The sequence below is a fragment of the Corvus kubaryi genome, unplaced genomic scaffold (assembly GCF_017639235.1).
Source record: "Corvus kubaryi isolate FWS band 111438036 unplaced genomic scaffold, C.kubaryi_AGA036_p1.0 37322, whole genome shotgun sequence".
Classification (NCBI taxonomy): domain Eukaryota; kingdom Metazoa; phylum Chordata; class Aves; order Passeriformes; family Corvidae; genus Corvus; species Corvus kubaryi.
In genome coordinates, this window is record NW_024581101.1 from 5,402,842 (window position 1) to 5,422,939 (window position 20,098).

At 39.3% G+C, this 20,098-nt stretch overlaps 1 long non-coding RNA gene across 1 annotated transcript; it reads right to left on the bottom strand.

Annotated features, from left to right (window-relative positions):
* Positions 1-1,034: 1,034 nt before the first annotated feature.
* Positions 1,035-17,986, bottom strand: LOC121665330. The gene is made up of 5 exons (XR_006016338.1): positions 17,893-17,986; positions 12,772-12,921; positions 12,224-12,300; positions 2,586-2,670; positions 1,035-1,576 (listed from the first exon to the last, which is right to left on the bottom strand). It is a non-coding gene; the product is annotated as an uncharacterized LOC121665330 (long non-coding RNA).
* Positions 17,987-20,098: the final 2,112 nt, after the last annotated feature.

Below are 20,098 nucleotides of genomic sequence, written 5' to 3' on the forward strand. Positions count from 1 at the left end.
AAATAAAGATGACCCAGTTCAAATAATGGCCCAAGGGCCTGCGTGTTGTAAAGTTGACACGTTTGAATTATAGGAAAACCAAAGTGTCAAGAGCTAATTAAATCCATTCATCTTGGATTTTAAGTTTCAGACAGATCTGTAATGAAAATTTATTTCATTTTCTTTCTGTTACTTATTCCAAATCTCTCTATAGCTCTGCTAAATGACCAGATGTTTGGCAAATCAGGGATCTGGTAACTGGGAAGGGCCTTGTGGTGCTGGGAGCTCTGGTTTTCAACAAGAAAAACCATGACTCTCCAACACTGATAATGTATTAATCCAACAAAAAGCAGGTCTATGAAGTTAAACTGTGAATAATGTGTATTAGAGCTCACAGAGCCTCCCCCACCCCCTGGCTTTGGGTTGTGAGGGAGCTGTAGCACTCACTGGACACAGCTCTGGTCAAGAGGTTGAAGAGAACTGGACCTATGCAACCAATTTGTACCACAGCACCCCGGCCATGAGGCTGAAGGACCCTAAGGGGCGGAACCACAGCAGCTGTTGGACACCCAGAGTGGGATTCAGGACACAGACACTCAGTACCCTCACCCAACAGCAAAGTTTTCCCTTGCTCACATCATCAGATCAGTCTTGATGTGGCCCTGGTTCCTCAAGGACCTGCTCTAGGACCAGGAGCCCAGGAGCCTGGGGAGCCCTTGCTCCATCCATCGCTCTGCTGGCATTGCAAACCTGGAAGCTGTGGGTTCAATCCAGGACTCTTGGGGCTTCCCTGCTGCAGAGCTGGAAGCCTGGAACTTCTGGGCTGGGTTCCCAGGGCCTGTAGTGCACAGGCAGCCTGCATGGCAGAGCAGCCATAAGGCACAGATCCTGAGAGCCCTGCATCTGCTCAGGGAAATCGATATTTGGGTAGAAACAGAGAAACTGAAACACACAAAAAAAGACAATTTCGCTAAGCAGCTGGGGTATGGAGAGAGTGCATATTTGGAAGCATTGCATTTTATTCCCTGAGTTTGGGGAATAGGGGTGGTTTTGCTTTTAGCTAGTTTCATTTAATCCCTCATTCAAAGAAACAGAAGCATCAAAATGCTTTAGGTTGGTCTCTGAGCAAAATCTCCCCTTTTCTTAAAATACCCAAAACATGACTCACAAGCTGAAAAAAAAATCGTGACAGCTCTGATAAAGAATAGACGAGACAAAGTGGAAACAACAGACACCAGTTCAGGGAAAAGCTCTCAAAACAATTATGACACGAGATCTGTGCTCCCTAAAGTTACAGAGCAGACAAGGAGACACCAGTACTACCTAAGCAGCACAGGAATGTGCATCTCTGCCTGGATTCTATCACTTGCAGTCATTCATCATCAATTTGTCCAGGCCTCAGTCACTGCCACTGCACCTGGATGCAGATCAAGGACTCTGCAGGACATGGAGAAAGCCCAGGGATGCATCTACCTCAGGACTGGTGTCAATTTCTTTCCTGACTTACTCCTTCTGCTTCTGGTGTACCAGGAATGATTACAGTTGTGTTCTGTCCATCTCTCACCACATTTAATTTGAAGCCTGTAGCCTCCTTTCTCTGAAAAAAGACACCAAAAAAAGTAGCTAGGCACATTTAAGCAAGAATGCATAGTTTCCCAAGACCAATCTCTATTATTTATGTGTTTGTGTTCATCATGATTATGCCTTAATCAGTATTTGGGACTACAGCCTTAATCATATTTTCCTCCATTATATAAATGATGAATGACAAATAGTCACAGGACTACAAAGTAGATCAAATCTGTTGAATAATGACAGCTGGAAATGCCTTTTGTTGTGCCAAATGAGATATCCAGCTGTGACTCTGACTTGACAATTATCACTTAGTTAATCAATCAGGGGAATTCCAGGCAAATGACTCCAACCCAAAGGTCAGGAGTGGTTATCACTGGTGTACTCCGTGCTGCAGAGCGTTCTAAATAGTTAAATGGCTCTATACACATGCGTGGCTTTTATTTGCAATTTATTCATGATTTTACATTAATCACTGACATCCTGACACCTAATTAGTAACACTCCCAGGCAGCTCGGGGTGAGAACTACCATACGTATTTTAATAATCAAAGTTGAGACAGCAAGCTAAAATCAGGGCTTCAAAATGAAGAGTGACAGTCAGTATTTAATTAGTTTCATCTGTACATACTCTTTTCCTTTTCACTACACACCGTTCAGGCTCACTCAAAGTCAAACAGAAATTAAAGTAAAAAAGCTTTCAAAGATACTTTATAGAAATGCTACAAAATTCCATTAATATATGAATAGTGTAATTTATCATCTATGGCTTAGAAAATACTATGGAATTCTGTCATCAGCTCTCTGCAGAAATCACTGACATCATTTTTGGCTCCAAAAAGCTTAACTGCCATCCACATGCTAAGCTACAATCTGAGGATTTAGAAGTGAGCATTTGGAAGATTTCTAAGGACTAGGCCCTCTCTCTTATTCAAGGATGCTTCGGGGTAGTACTTATTTAATTAGAAATTAATTTCACACTAAACCATTTTTTTTCTTGGCTAATTAATGACAAATCTGTCAAGGAGATTTACCTGGAAAACCATATTTCCTATCTTTTCATCGTGTGCTGCTTTCCTTTTGTATTACTTTGGTGTGACATAAAGTTCTTCTTTTAATCTGGAAAGAAAAAAAATTCAAATCATTCAACTTGAACCAAAATATTTTTTGTTTTTTTCAAATATCACCTTCTCCAAATTTTCTCAGGGTTCAGGCCATTTTGGACTATTTTATTTTGCTTCAGCCAAGAAGCCTCAGTTATTCCCAGCGTTCCAGGGCTCTCTAACTTCCACACAGGGCTTTGTTTCCCCAGCAGACAGATTTAAGCTCTTTAAGGAGTGCCAGGGGTTTTTCACCTGGAGGGTTCATTCAAATGGATTCAGCTGGGATCTTCCAAACACTCAACATTATAGACTTCACCTACTGTTGTATGGAGAACACATAAAATGTAAGTTACATTTCTGACTGGGGCATTTCATTAAAAAAAAAAAAAAACCAATACCATGCAGATAGGCTCTCATTTTTGATAGTGAATTTCATAGGGATTTGTTCTTTTCTTTGGATCACTTACAACAGCCTTGTTTCTTAGCAACCGCACGTGGTAGAAGACTTTGACACAGAAGAAATAACAATCCCTCCAGTCAGTAGGACAGTGAAAACCAGAAAGAAGCAGCAATATCAAATGTAGCTTGTTTGGTGGTTTTTGGCCCAAACCACTCGCCCACATTCTCTGAGCCTTCTCCTCAAGAAGCATGGAAGATGGGAAAAGTTGGGCTGCCATGGAACTGAATTTATTCTTTTTTCTCTTTATGGCAGCAACAAATCCAAAATAATTTCATGACAGTACTTACCATATAATCACAACATATAAAGCCCAAGCAATGGAAAAAACTCCATAATTATAAGAAAACAAACAATTACATACCTTCAGACTATTATGATTAAATTCGATATGTAAAGGGTTTGGAAACCAGTATTTGTCAGTTGTGCAAAATTATTCATAACAGGTATTTAAAACAAGGTAAATTCTAAATTGTGCCACTTTTGGTTGCCATTTTGAGTCTTTTAGCCACCTGTTTTAGTGAGCTCCTACAATGGAAAGCACCCTCACATCTGCCTTTTTCTGATGGCATTTATCCTCCTTTTTCTCAACAGCTCATGCCAGACTCCAGTGGTGCAGAATGATTGGAAATTTTTTCTCCTCCTGTGAACATGTGAAGCACCCATCTTAAACAGCAAAGACTATCACCATTCCCTCCCACCCAACTGGATCAGAAAGGCAGCAATTTCACATGTTCTGGTCAAGACATTTGAATGCAGAAGAAGAAGAACATGCAAAAGGCTGGGAATGACTTTGTGGATCCACATTTAAGCACTATTGTGCAAACTAAAGCTGATCTCCACTGCCACATAATCTATCTTCTCCTGTGATAAAATGAAAAAAAAATCTAAGAATTATTATTAGTTTTGCTTCAGCAAACAAAGGTGTTCTCTGACAGCACAGCTTAAACTGACAGCACTGCCTATTTGTGCTGGTAACATGGAAAAATTGCAAGTTATGTTTTTGGAGGATCTGAAGAGCTGATGGATATTTCAAGAGCCAGAGTCTACATCCACGCTGAAATTCTGTCACTCCAGAAGATGATACCACTCCATAAAAGGTCAATTACATAAATGTATGGGTGTTAACACATGTAATGTATCTAAATGTGAAATATAATCCTATATAAAAATATCTGAGAGAAAATTTAAAATATTATATTCGTGGCTTACACTATTAGGGGACTGAAAATGCTCCAAAAAAGTACAAAATACATAAACACTTGTACTAGAGAGCTCATACACTGATACCAAAGAGGTAAGAGAAACAAAGGTTGGAAGAATTTTAAAAATACAGGATGCAGCAAAGACCACTCAAAACACTTTTAGCACCTCTTGAAGCATCTGAGGATCTTTAGTCCACTGATTTATTTATGATTTCTCTTCTATTGTCAGTATTAAATGAGAATCCTGCCATGACCTTTGCCTATGAAAAAAAAGTCATCAATCAAAACTCAGAAAAAACCCCACAGTGCAGAAGCAATAATGAAGTTTTTCTGAGGATTCACAGGCTCTGCTTCATAAGGAGCCCTGAGTGTTAATATAGAAACCTCATTTTACAGCTTATCACCTATGATGTTCCAGTTAACCAGAGCAACAGCTAATTATTCAAAGGACTAAAGCTTCAGCTCTTATTCCTCTCTACTCCCCACCTGACCTACTTGCTACACTCACCACATCAGGTACCTTGCAAGCATAGATTATATTTAAAGTTTGTATTTCTGATGTATAAACTAGACTTCTATTTGTCCAGCACGCTGCCTTATAGGAGAGAGTTTCAATGATTATTGGAATTCTATTGCAGTTCTTCCCCTATGCCCAGAAACAAGCTGAACATGTTATCATCTGCACTGAATTTTATTCAAAGGTGTATGGAATAGATGAGCTCTCTCTCGCTTTCGAGTTGCGACATCATTGTGACTTCTGGATATTTTCATTCTAAGGTATCTTTTTTTATTTTTTCTTTTAAATAACCTGTATTGTTGGCAGGAGCTATGAATCCCTATCTGATGGCAGCAAATATATTCTGTAACTCAGGTATAGGGGCTCTCTTTTAAGAGAAACCCATTGTGAGGCTTCACTTCACAGGCTGGGACTATTGTGCAGTTTGCTCAGTAGACAATGCAATGTGTTGCTTTTTGCTCCTGGTTTGAACAGCCAGGACAGAAAGGGAAGTGTTTGATTACTGTCCAGCAGCCTGTTTTCTATCTCTGCCTCCCAATCACAAAACACCCCGTGGATGTGGCTTCAGCTTCTGTATGAACGCAAGAATCCAGAAATACCTATTAAAACTTTGCAGCTAAGCATAACATTCTAAAAAGGATCTGATTTCCAAGAGAGCAACTGAGACTCCATGAAAAGAATGGATAGCACACCATAGAAATGGCTCAGAAATGACACAGAACCAATGTGCTATGCAGGAAAGGAAATGGAAAAATGAATAAAAAACCATAACAGAGTGTGTGAACAGTTGGGAAAAGAGAATCTCCAGGCTTCCTGAGTTAGATGGTGGAAAGAAAGCGTAGGGGATGATGACTTCAGAGAGATACAGCAAGAATCCCTATTGTATAGAGACTTTTAAGCCAGCAGATGAGTGTTCTGTTTAGCTTACCATGCTTGAATATATTACTTGATTATGAAAACACAAATCTCTGCTGAACAGGGAGGGAGGGGTTTTACTTTTTTTTATTCCCTTTTTAAAATATTTAGCACCTATCAACATTTCAGGCAGAATATCAGAGTTCAAGAGTGATAGGGGGTTGAAATTTGGTAAAATGGGCTTTTGTTTGCTGGTTCTGTTCCACGTCTCAGGTACACTGAATGTGGTGTGAGTTAATGCATCACTCATTTCCTCAGTGTTAAACTAACCCAGCAGATCCTGAAAATCAACATTATCTCAGCAACAAAATGGCAGTGTTAAAAATGAAAAGGTAGCATTACCTATTATTTTTGGTAGAAATAATAAAACCAGAAGTAAAAAAAAACTCAATTATTAAATTGGCATCCAGTGAAATTGAATATAAAAAAAGTGCTCATGGAATTATGGTGAGCTAATCATGAAACACTTTTGATTAAACATAGGAGGTTTACCAGAAAATGCCAAGCACCAAGTAACTCCCTGCAAATTGATGGTTTGGGAGGTTTATTCATGTGGGGAGAAATGCAGTGCAGGGAAAGAAAACACTGCTGCAATTAGCAACAATGTGTAAATTTGAGATTACTCATTTAGTAATTACGAAAAGGGAAACTTCTTTTTGAAACTTCAAGTGGGTAAGTGTTGCATTGCCTATTCTCAATACTTTAGCACCCAGATCAGTGATTCTGAAATCGTATTGTTGTTGAAATTCAAGGTTGTGTGATGTGTCAATATACACAGAACTTTATATGGGGATGTTCTTCTCTCACATAGAGATGGGTTGAACAAATAAATGGAATTTGGGACAAATAAATTTCATTGAATTTTGTGAAGAGATGCTGCCTTGCCATCTGCACAGGGCACTCTGGTGAATTTCCTTCTTGATGCAGAAAGGATAATTGTATTTGCAGCTTGGACAAGATACACCCATATCAGGGTCAACTTTTTGTGTCTGGAACTTCATTTAATTCCCACAAGCGGGGATAAAAAATGGCCTCAGAATACTCTGAGCAGTTAGTGCAGAATGATGCAGTGATGAGTAAAAACGCAGTGATTTACACTATATAACAAACTCCTTCTGAGAGCTGGAGAGCTGGATATTTTTAGGTAAAGAATGTCAAAGAGTGATTTCAAGTACATCAAGGATGTATTCCATAAATTCTGTAACTCTTCTTTTAAGTATTTTTCATGGGCTTAAAGGCTCAAGTCTCTTTAATTTTAGAGATTATTTTTTGTAAGGGTATGGTTTATTTGCAGACAACTTTTCATAGACAGCTACAGAAACCTTTCTGCTGCCTTCCTGTTGAATTTACTTTAAATGCAGAAAATCTGGGGGGTCCTCAATTTGGTCTGTCAGCTCAACAGCAGGAGAGCAGTACTATGATAGAAACATGTTAAAAATGATAAATAGCTCCAACCACTCCAAGACTGAAAATAAATAGTGACCCCCGGTGAACAAAATTATTTGGAGTGTGGTCCTTCATGATTAGCAGAGATCATCTCCCATTGTGCTATAAATCTTGCAAATGGATTTCCACCACTTATTCCTGCTCAGAATCTATTATCACTGTCACATTAAAAGGGTACAGATAGTAAAGAATATCAAAGAGCAAGCTGCAAACACTGACCAAAAATCAGAGTAGGGAAATGTCTGACTGCTGTGCAAGAGTCATTGAGCAGATTTGAAAACAAGCCAAGGATAATCATGTACTTTACAAAACACAAGGTAAACATCAAAAAAAAAAAAAAAGGTGAAACAGAAATCATTTTTGACACACACAAAATCATCAGCAGCTGTATCTAGATACTGTATTGCTACATGGATTTAAAAACCGCTATTGCTTCTAAAGTCATTGTAGGGTCCTTGCAAACCCTCATGGAAGAGAAATCCAGTGGTTTCAACAAGACTTCAGCATTTTATTCCTATTTTAGACCATGTCCTCGAAAGGAATCAAGTTTTTCTAAGCAAGTCAAGCGAGTGCTCAACCAGACTCAAACACTATTGTCCATAATATTGTCTGGAAAATAAGATTACTTCATGAGTAGTCAGAAAGACAATATTGAAAGCAAAAGTTTTTTTAAATCCCAAATTAATTGGGCTAAAACCAAAATGTTTTTAACTTGCTCATTATCTAGAGAAATAAATAAATAATAGAATAATAGAAAACCATCAAACCTTCAGACACCATTAGCTTCACATTAGATGGAGGACTCTTCCTAAGGATCTCGAGTCCTGTGAGGTATTAAAATCAGAACTAGGATTTGACAGCAAGTATGTGCTATTAGATCCTGCAATTTTATAGCAAGCAAGCAGTTTAATTAACCAATAAAAGTGATGTTGCTTTTAAGAATTTCCCTTGCAAAACAAGTGATTGCACTATTGCAGAGAGAAACAATTCCCTCGACTTCCCATCACTGCCACAGGCACACACATCGCCCTCACTCACAGCCCCTCCTATCAATCCTAACACTTCCAGCTGAACAGCCAAGGGGAGGTACAGACTGCAAGATCTTTAGCATTTTTCCTATAAAATCTTACAAAAGCAGGAATTCAGAGGCCTGTTTGCATCAGGTACTCCCAACAATCAAGTTTTAGCCTTGAAATCCTCTCAGCCGCCCTTGGAAATCTGAATTAAAATGTAATTTCCTTATCTGAGAGATGACAGCTCTGTGATCTGTCCCAAACAGCTCATCTTGATAATTTCTGAATTCCTACAGCAGATTCTCTTTGGTTATTCTGTTTCTCTGTCTGGTTCCTGAGAATCACAACAAAACTTCCTGAACTGGAAACAGAATCAAGAAGGTTTTTTGCATAAATACCAGCTCTGGATATCCATGAAATTCCTTTCAACCAGACTGTGAAAAGCCAAACCCAATGATTATTGCATCAACTACAAACACTCAGAACCCAGGAACAACCTGGCTGGATGAAATCATATGCATTTAATGATATTGCAAATAGGAAAAAGAGATCTCTCTGTCATGGATGCCTTCCCAAAATTTCATGCTGAGTTTCAGCAGACTAAGTATTTGAAAACCTTGAGGTATTTGTTTTCCTGTAATGAAGATATTTTCTTTTTCTTCTGTTCAGACAGTATGAAACTGAGCTGTTAACACCTGTCCACTGAATGCTCTTTTATATGTCTCTAATTCACCAGTTTGGGCTGCATTCTTGTGGAAAAAAAGAATAAATAAAAGATTTCACAAGGCAAAAGTATTTGTGAGAGAAAACTCCACTGCTTTCCTGACTTTCAAGGGAAATTGGCCATGTGTGATGGAAATACTGACGTATTTATCACAGGCTGAATCACATTCAGCTCAAAAAGACTTTTATCATTATAAAGAACATGCAGAGTTTCACTAAGAGGGAATAATATATTCTGCTTTTTCTTTCCATCATCTTTAATATGTTTTATATAATCAGTTTCCAGATCATTTGGGTCATTTAAACAGCAAAGCTTGCTTATAAATTCTACAATATAAACAAGGTGCACAGCAGAAGTTGATAATGAACATGAAAAATGTGTAAGAAATGTAGTACTGGAAAATACAACATGCTTCAATGACACCATCAGGAAGTGAATTAGAATATTTGTCAAGTAACACCATTGTAATCTTTCCATCAGGAGTCTCTTCAAGTTACTTATAAAAAACTTCGTTAAATTTTATTTTAGGCACCTTTACACACACACACACAGTAGATTACACATAAAAAGGAACCCCTAATTTTATATTTTTACATGTATTTTAATTGTTCAATTGTTTTGTTTTCCTCCAGTCATAATTTATTCTGCAAAAGAACTGAGACAGAAACACTACTGCCCATCACTGCCTATTGCCAGCTTTTCAGACCCCCATCAGATATAAACTCTGTTCACTCTTCATAAAACCTGTTCTCTTCTGGGGCCCTCACCTGTGTCTGCTCAATGGCTCAGATTTCAAAGGTAGGGGACAAATAAATCAGCAGCTGAGCCTCTGCTGTTGCCAGCAGCCACTCGCTGGATGTTCCCTTCAGTACAAGTGGTCACCATGTTGCTCCCTGTCCCCACAGATCCACATTTCCCATCTGCTCTTTGCTTTGTCTGGTTAGACTGAAGACAATCAGGCAAATAACATTTGCTCCCATGTGTTTGGAAAGCATTTAGCAGAACACTGGAATTCCAGTCCTGAACCCACTGCTCCTTTCGTTCCTTACCTGGGTAATGGGTTGGACATAACTGAAAAATCATTTTATATGCATTGTAAACCCACCTGCTATAATGTCCTTGCTCAATAGAGGTGTAGCATCTTTTTTGTCAGAGAATGAAAATAAGATACAGATTTGCTAGCACATTCTTGGAGTAGATTTTTCAATATGGAAACAACCTCCAGATACAAACTACCCCTCCAGCATGGACTTTCCTGCCAGGGAAGCAGAGGCCATGCAGGGACACTCACAAAGCTCATACCTTGACCTGCTGTGATTTTGGCCATGGAACTTTACAGATCAGGCCAAACTGGGCCACTGCTTCCTCCTGCTCTGCACACCCAAATCACCTTAAATGAGACAGAATTAACACACAGCCAAAGACACAGTTGTGAGAGCATAAAGAACATGAACAATCCGAATTTAGACATAGTCCAAAGACAGATCCCTGAAGGATTCAGAAATGTAGTAAACCTCAGTCATTTTTATATTCTCAAAGCAATTATGTTACTATTATCCCTTTATGTATTTATAAAATATACTGTGACTGACAATTTGAATTCATGGGACAATATAAAGGCACACCTGCAGTCACCTTAGCCAAGTTTGTTTAAATCCACAGCGTGGATGGTGCTGAAGAGCACAGCTCAAAAAACCGAAGGCAATTTAAATTTATATCTTTAACCTTTTTCACCAGTTCCTTTACCTTAAAACAAAAACTGAAATGCAGAATTATATCATCCTCACCACCAATTGAACTTTATTTTATTCCTAAACCAATATCACTATTGTAGTACACACATATGGAAAATACTCCCACAGTACCTCAGCTGATATTTGTCACTATCTTACCCTTAACATAGTGAAGGTTTCATACTTCAGAAATAAAAACATTCCACTTAGACCTTCACTAAAATACTATTTTTATGCTGTTCTATAAACTATTTTGTACTCTTGCTTAAAACAATTACTATGCCCAGCCAGTTTATGTACACAAAGAAAGATTTTTAAAAAAAACCCAACACTTTTTATCTACTGTTAGTTTCTACACTTAAAATTAATATATCATTTCTGGAAGCTCTGCTCACTAGAACTGGCAGATGCTCCATGGAAAATTGCCATTAACAATTAACACATAATGAACAATCAACCTGCTGGGGCACCTGGGATAAATTTGGTTTTTTTCAATGCATTATTATTCCACTTGAGTGAGATAATAGATTATAATTTTAGAGAAAGTGACATATGGAACATTTATGAGACTTTGCAAAAATCATTTGAGGCCCTTAACTTAAAACATTTATCTCACTCCTGGAGGGGAGGGGAAGGACTTTGACAGGGAGATTTTGGTGGGCCAATTTTCTTAAGGGAAGATTGAAAGACTTTTTATCTCAAAGCCACTTCAGCTATGAGGCCAAGATTCAGTTTCCAGGTCATGCCTGGCAAAACTATTAGATTTGAAGAGACACTCTTGTTCTTCAGCTTTCTCCTTCCAGTGCAAAGACTTGCTCTTGTAGATGTCACATAGTCCCTTATTGCTGAGAGAGTATAAATATATGATTTTGTTATATTACCATATATATATATATATATATATATATATGTATGTATGTATGTCTATATGTAATGTCCCAAACTTTTGGAGCGAAAAATTACTGTTCCAAACACCAATCACAATTATTGTGAAAAATATCAGGGGATAAAAAAACAGCTATTAATTTCCAGGGACACAGAACTTCACAAGCCATCTTTAGTAAATCTTTTCCTCCTCTCCTTCCCAGAGAAGCTGTGCCCAAGTCTGGGTGCTCTGGGATGAAGAAGATGTGGCCCCACTGTTGTGTACAATGGTTCCAGGCACAGCCAGTCTGACCTACTACAATCTATTCAGAGTTTTTCTATTTTCAGATTTCTTACTCGTTACTTATAATGGGTGACTGAGCTGTTCCAAACCTGGCTGTGGTTCAAAAAAGCTTTCAGACATACCAGGAGAAAGAATCCGTAAACCACACTCTTAATTCTTTAATTGTCCACATATATTTTTAGCCCTCAGTATTTATTTGTAAGAGGTTCAGCAGTCTATATAATAATTTGTAAAAAACACACAGAGCAGGGCAAAGCTTTGAAGGAAAAAACTCTTTTGCTGATGAAAGGACAACTGTGAGACTCAAAAGTACAAGCAGGCAATGAAAGCTACAGGAGTTCTCTGCATGAGCAAGGGGAATCAAGCACTGGGTTGTGCTCCTGGCTCTTACCCCTCTGCCTCTGTATCCTTCTTCACCTTAAGGTGCAAATGAACATCTGCTGGCTATGTAGTTATGCCACTAGGACACTAAAAGACAGAAAACCAAGTTAGATATTCCAAATACCTGATGGACTTACAGACTTTAAAGTGATAGAAGCAGTGATAAAAAAGAGTAAATATTCTCTTGAATATGCTCTTACTAAAATAAGGTATGATTATATATGAGAATATTGCTTATATCTAATTAAAATGTGAACCTGGAAGGGAAATACAATAATAATGGTTTATTTGACTGAAATCCTCAAAAGTATTTGAACATCTAATTTTAACAAAAGAGGAGAAATGCTCAGAAGTATTTATTTTTTCTTAGTTCTCACATAAAAATGCTCAGAATAAAGGAGATTCTTATGCAGGCCAGTAATGCCCCAGTTTGAGGTATGATTCCTTCCACCTCACTGAAGCAAAAATGTCACTCTGTGATGCACATGGGCATTCAGAAACTGGGGAGGGTTTGAGTAAATAATTGGTACCATTTAAGCTAAAAGCAACTTTCCATACCTAAGAAGAAGAAAAATGGAATCCCAGCACACCAGCCACAGATGTTTGCATATCACACTGTGGGCTCCAAGTTCTGTGACTTCCATCACATCTCAAAACCTTGAACAGCAGCAGGAACCCAGATACACACTTGGAGAGTTCTCTCATCACCTGCAGGGACAGAAGTTGGTGCCAGCAAGATTCTGCCAGATTTGTGGGAGTGCCCCTGAGGATCAGCAGAGATGGCTACCTTCATCCAGGGGTATATTTTATATAAATACTCCCTCAAGACAAATCTGTACAAAACTAAGCTGGTGCTACAAGACTGGGGAGTGGTGCAGCCCAGAGCTCTTGTAGTTCTCCACAATAAAGTAAAACAGGGTATTTAGGGATGCTTCTCCCTGTTTGTTTTTAATCAAACAAAAGCCAAAACACTCTACCTGTTCTTTTAATAAAGGAGAGTTTTATAAAATAAAGAGCACTGCCTGCTCCTCACATGCCAGAGCATGCAAGAGGAGTAGGGCAAAAACACCCAAGGTCTGCTGTAACAATGTTAACAAAAGCAGCAGGAATAGTTTTATGAATTTTTCAAAGCACATTCCATCATAAGCTGACATATTCTCTGCACTGAAGAGCTTCCTTTGCTAAGCTTGTATTTGTGGTCTTCTTGCCATGTTGCCCTTGAAAAAAAGTACAAGTTTACATTCCTGGGAACAGTGAGAAGTTTGAAAAAGAAAGAAAAAGGACAACAAAAAAACCCCAGCTCTGGCAATAGCTCAGTGCTTAAAGCAGTCTGAGAAACCAACTGCCCCAAAAGTGTCCCTGTCTCCAGTCACATTTAAAAGGAATTCAGAAACAAGATAAAATAAGTTACTGCCCAAATCCCTGCTAAGAATAAAGGTGGACAAGGAAAACCAGTCACATCTTTCGTTTGTTAAAAAGATGCAAAATTGGCCCAGCAAAATTCCAGCCATTTGTCAATTTGACAGAATTCAGTTAATAGAAAAGTAACAAAAACAAAAACAACAAACAGAACAATAAATTGAGGGCTATACTTTTTCAGAACACCAAAATAAAGATAGAACACACTTCAGCTATAGAGTGCAATATCTACATTTTACTTCTTTGATACAATATCTTTCTATGAATTTCACCTGTATCTCTTAGGTTTTTACATGAAATAATTAACCACTCTCTGGAAATGCTTTTGTCATATGTGAAAAAGATGGTCAATGATTTGGGGCTTATGATAAATTAGGAAATCCCTAGTTCATCTCTTCAACATAGCTGGTGTGGTTTCACACACCATGTACCCAGGGGAGGACAGCCTCAAATTGTGACAGAAAGGTAGGGAAAAATCTCACTTTGCACCCCAAAAAGTGACACTGGTTGATTCATAGCTCCTGCTGGAAAATGGGATAGCTTAACATGTCCTGGACAATCCATCTTCCCTTCAAAGACATGCACAGCTGACTGTGCCTCCACAAAAATGCTTCATTTATAATTCTGCAACTCCTGGCTCAGAAACTTTCTCCAGGTTCTCAGGACCTTGAGATGGAACAATCCTGACCCTCACTGGTGTCTTCCAGGCAGGCTGCCCCATTCCTAAATACAGTTTGCTCTGTGTTTTCCTGCCTGTCCTGTACTTCAGGACGTACACACAATACCTAAATCAGCTCTGCTGCCTTTAACACAGCCCACAAGCTCTCCTGATACTGGGTATTTGGAAATAAGCAGATATTTACAGACATTTTTCACATGCAAATACCTTGTGGATTTTGGATGGATGCTTGAGAGCTGACTTGTCCTTTAACCTTCCTTTGCCCGTAGCAAAGTTCAGCAATGTGGAAATCCAAGCACATTTCTCATTTCAGGACATCTCTACTGAGGGTGCTCTTTCTTTTCCTGCTTTTCCCAATGATTTTCCCTTGCACAGTAACTAGAAGCCACATACCTCTTGGAATTTCTGGTGAAGCTTTGTGTCTGTGTTTTCTCATTTTTAATAGGCTAATTTTCCTTCTCAGAAAGATTTTGTGAATTCTACAACATCTAGGAAGGCTAAGGACAAACTGTGAAGATTAGACAGTTTGCAGATTTTTCTGTCTGCTTATTAGGCACAGTGAGTTTGATCTAAATGAGTTTTCTTCGTTCTCCCTTTATTTTTCTCCCTATAATCTCTCTCACTCGCATGTAATTCACATATGAAAAGAAAAAGCCTAACAAAAGAAAGAAATGTTAAATCATTGTTCTGCTTTAAATTCTCAATCCCCTGAGTGGTTCCCAACCCACAAGTGCTTCTTTATTCCTTTCATTCCAATTACCATTTAACCATCAAACAAAATAACCAGCAAAGGAAGTAAGTTATGCAATATATGGCATTCCCCTGGAAATATTAAGTAGTTTTTACAATAGGTTATTTGACAATGCTGAGAAACAGATAGAAGTAATTAACATCAAATTGTTACTTTCCTCCAAAGGAAAATATTTGTTTAATTCCACCATTGAAATGAAAACAGAAATTTAATTACAACAGTGGTTTTTAACTGCCTGTCCAGACAAACCAGCACAGTCATATCTCTCTGGAGTCCTATTCAATATTAATGTGGAGCGTAGGTGAGTCAGTGTGAGAACATCACAGGATGCCAACTGTCACCTTCCTCACGTTCCAGAAAAATACCAGCACACAGGAATTTAAGCTCTGTAAACTATGACCACTTGTTTAAAATAAACACATAACTATCAGACAATAAGAAAATTGAAATATCCATTTTCCCATCTTTTATATTCGAGCTGCAGATCTAGTATATGTCTGGTCTGCAAGAGCCCACACTGCAGCTTTCCATACTCTACTGCCAGCTCTGAATTAAGATTGCACCCAATTAGATTTTCACCAAGACAAATCAGGACTATCACCAATAATCCTTGAAACACGTGGCAGCAAGGACAGGAAACTCTTGTTTTAGTCTGCAGCAAATAAGAAATAGCTCTTCAAAGCCTTCAAACATCATCTGGTGCTTAAAGGAAACCGCACAAAAGCCTTGAGTTCAGTGTGACCCTCAGGGACAGCTCTGGCCTGTGGGGCTTGACCACAGGAGCAGCAGTGACAGTGACAAGGGACAAAATTTGGCTGAGCAGGAAATACAGTACATTTTAAAATCTATTTTAAAATTAGGAACAGTAACACCACAGGTGTGACAGTAGCTAGTCATCCCCTTCTTGCTTTTTCATTTTGATCTTGCTGTCATTTATTTGTATTTACAGAAAGTAGCTAATTAATTCAGAGTGCCTGTTCATTGTGGGGCTGCATTTCCTTACACACTGAATAACAACATAGAGACGGGTGGGAGAACTACAAAGGGAGAAAAACCAAACAGAAATAGGTTATGAATCTTAAAATTCTTGTGTACTGGGAGAACAAAGAATGAAAGTTGATTTAATATAAGGAATGGGATTTCTGCAGACAATTCAGAACCACAACATTCACAAAGGTGTCTTTCAGTGAGAGTAGCGGAGTAATCATCTCAGGGCTCGAAAAATCCAGCTCTCACTGTACTTCAAAATTTGACTGAAGCCAGCACCTTATCACCATTTGATAATATAATACAGGAAAAAATCCAGGAACACGTTAAAGAGCTGGTTCAGTTATAACTGCAGCTGTTTCTTGTAAATTCTATCTTTTGAATAATAAAATTATTGGGCAATTAAAAGCAATTGCCACTTCTGTTTTCCTACTGATAAACACTACAAAAGCCTCAGAACCACTGCTTTTTCCCGTTTATAGGAGAGCTCATCATCATCCTCATCACCATCCAGCAAACTGCTCCGCGTGGGTCGCGCTGGATTTGCAACCCGAGCTAAAAAAGGAGCTGCAGTAAGAGCGGGTGGTTAAAGAGCAAATAATCCCCACTGGCAAAGCACAGTGCCACAAACACCCTGCCCCACTGAGCAGGCTCAAACACACTCGTGGTGTGGTTGCAGTGAGGTCTCTTGTCGAATTCCAGTGCCAAACTCATGTTTGAGTACCCGAAGTGAAACTGCTCCATGTAACAGCACACAGCTGGGGAAATTCCCTCACTTCCAACAAAACACTCTGGTGTTTGGGGCTTTTTTATCGTCTTGAGATATATTGTTCAATTTTCCTTGCCTTTACAGAGGGAACTACAACCAGCCCCTGTGCTGGCTCTGTGAGGCCACAGGCATCAGCTCAGCATCCTTCCCCTGAACTCGGCAGCCAGGAGCTCTGGTTTAGCTCGGGGACTGTTCCCTCATGACCGCTTGGCTCTGTACGTGTGGCTGGAGTGGGGCTGTGGGCCCTGGGGGCTCAGACCCCCGGGTGCCAGCAGCTGCAGTGCCAGGGATGCAGGGACCAGCCCCTGAGGAGGTGCATGTTGCACGCACATATGCGTGTGCATAATATTCTGTGGATACAATATTGCTGCTAGCAAGAATTTCTCTTGCTTCTTTCCAGTCCCGTGAGATATTTTTCTCTCTCACAGAAGACAGAGCAGAGTTCTATAAGCTATGAACACCTGTGTCCTTGCAGAGCTTTGTTTATGGTACAGTAGAAAAATATTTTGACAATGGATGTTTTAGGATTTTAGCCAATCACCCCAAGGGATGGCTGATCCTTTATCCAATTAGGCTATGAAGAAAAACTTCTATAAAAGAGTTTGTAAAATAATTAAATAAATCAATCTTGCTGCACAATTCCTGCCTGCTGGATCTCTCTTCTCCTCCCTATGGCTGCGGGATGCTGTAATAATATTCCTATTCTAACAAATGGAATTCCAGCCTGATCAGTCAGAGAGGGGAACAGGACGGGGCTTTTGATCCTGTTTGTGCACGAGGAGTGAATGTGAGGGTACAGAGCTGCTCAAAGAGATGTGTGCACCTACCCCAAACACGTCCAGTCTCACCCACTGCATCTCCATCAGTGAGTGACTAAGTTCAGCTTCTTCTTTTTTTACATATTTACTTGTTCAATAGCACTTTCTGCACTTTTAAGCAATTATAATTTGCAAGAAGTTCTGAACTTCTACCTCCTATGCATAAATTATTTGCTGCTATGCTGGTTCAAAATGCCTGTGCTGAAATGGAGTAGGGCAGGATTTTCACAGGCCAGCTGGAAACTGCATGATTTACCTGAGAGAACACATGCAAGTTGCAGTGATCAGCTGTCATCAGCTCGGTGGCAAAACCTCTTCATCAGCCATAGGCTCCAACAGAGTGTATGTGATAAATTTTGTCACCTGCAGTGGGATGAAAGGTAATGCAAAATTTATTAGTACTAGACAAAAATAGCGAATATTTGGATAAAAGTTTCCGTGTAAATGGCACAGAAAAGACTTGCTTTCCCCTTCCATTTCAGATTGTAATGAATATTTAAAATTTTCAACAACATATTCAACCAATAGTCTAAAGACTGTATAACTTTTCAAACTTAAAAAGTGATGCAAAATACGGAGTAGGGGAAGTGCGGGATGCTAGGGTTCTACTTCTGATCATGGTAAATTCAATGACCAGCTGATTGGTTGAGATAAATGAGGAGCAAAAGCAAACAAAATAGCTTGAGGTGATAGTTAACTGATCACAAAAAAAAATCAAATAAATCACACTTTTGGGGAAATTTCTAGTGGAGTCACATTTGCAGCTGTTTGTGGGAAGTGATCCACTGAAAATGTCAAAGCTCTTTACCCTCTGCTCTAACACACAATCCCAAACTTTGATGTTCATTATACACAAAAATAAATTAATATTCAGACCTTCTAACAAAAGAAGAAGGATTTTTCTCTAAGGGCCTTGACAGTTAAAAATTTGTAGAGCACCTTGAGAACTAAAATAAAGAGGAAATATAAGAAAAGCTTCCCCTTTGCAATGTTGCAAGGCAGATCCTTCTGCACTTCATTATACCCCAGCAGGAGTAATGCTGGGAGTGGGAAGGGCTGGCACCCATCACACACCGGCTGAAGCAGTTTCTTTACAACATCATCACAGTGCCAGGAAAATTAATCCACAAACACCAGAGGTTTATGTCCAAAAAGGAGACAGAGGAGTCCCGTTACTTTATTCGAATAAAGGGAGAGCCCGTGGGGCATTTCCCCTGAGGTTTCTCCAGCTGTTAAGAGGGCGCAGCCTCCTTTTTATCCCAGTTTCCCGGCTGCATTTCCCTCTCTCTTTCCCCATTGGCTGAGGTACTTCCCAAATCCCCTAATACAGACCCCATTCTAATGTATACCCCCCCTTTTTCTTTTCCTATGGAATAATTGGTTCTTCCCATCGCTTCTTTCGTCTCTCAGTACCTAACTTTACCTATCAGCAGACCCACAGTTTGTTTGTAAAGACAAATCCCTCTCACTCCTTGCATCAATCTGTGGAATTCCTCCCATTGTTTCTTTGACCTCTCAGTATTTGGCTTTCACCTAGCAGCAGAACCACAGTGTGTTTGTAAAGAAAAATCTATCTCATTCCTTTCAATAGGGAAAATAGTCTGAAAATCTGTCCTCTCTCCTCTCACCAGGCTCCCAGGTCCCTTCTGCTTGGTGCTTCTCGCACGCCTCTGCAGGGAACTGCACTTTTCTGGGCCAGTGCAGGACGCAGGTGTACACACACGCCTGAAACAGAAAAGACACTCTGCATCTCCAGTTCCAAACTTCAAACTTCAGACCAGAAAGGCACAGAGAGACCAACAGAGGCATCTGACCAACATTAGAAAGTAAGAAAAACAATAATGCTGGAGTGTGAAGTGCACATTGATGGGTGACCAGAGGCCACAGAAGTGACTGATTTCTGTATACAAAGAAACATTCTTGCTGTATTGCCCATTTCAAAGCAGCAGCTCTTATCTTCATTTACAGCTAATCTGCTAAAACACACCCGAGAAGTGTTGTAGGAGTAAAAGCCACTGAATGTTCCAGTCATTTTACAAGCAACACTTAATTTTACTGCTACCGTGTTAAGCTGAGCAATGGAAGGAAACACAATCAAATGCTCATTGTATTTAAAGGGCTTCAAAAAGATCAATTATCTTTATATGGATAAGAAGCTGCTATCGATTTCCACAGTGTTATTCAAATTCCATTTAAGCAATGAATTGCTCTGCTTTGTTATCAGCAAGAGGAATGCATTATGGTGGTGCAACCCAATACTTAACACTGCTCAAGCAAGCACAGAGCAGTGGCTTCTCTAAACCAGGGAAATCTCTCCAACATCGATCTTTCTAATGGAATGGAGCAAGAAACAGATTTCTTTTCCAGCATTCCTAGGAAGACACTGGGCAGAAATAGTGCATCTCTAAAAGATGCAAGGTAAAACCCACTTAGAGATGCCAGCAATTCAGTCCAGGGCTGTA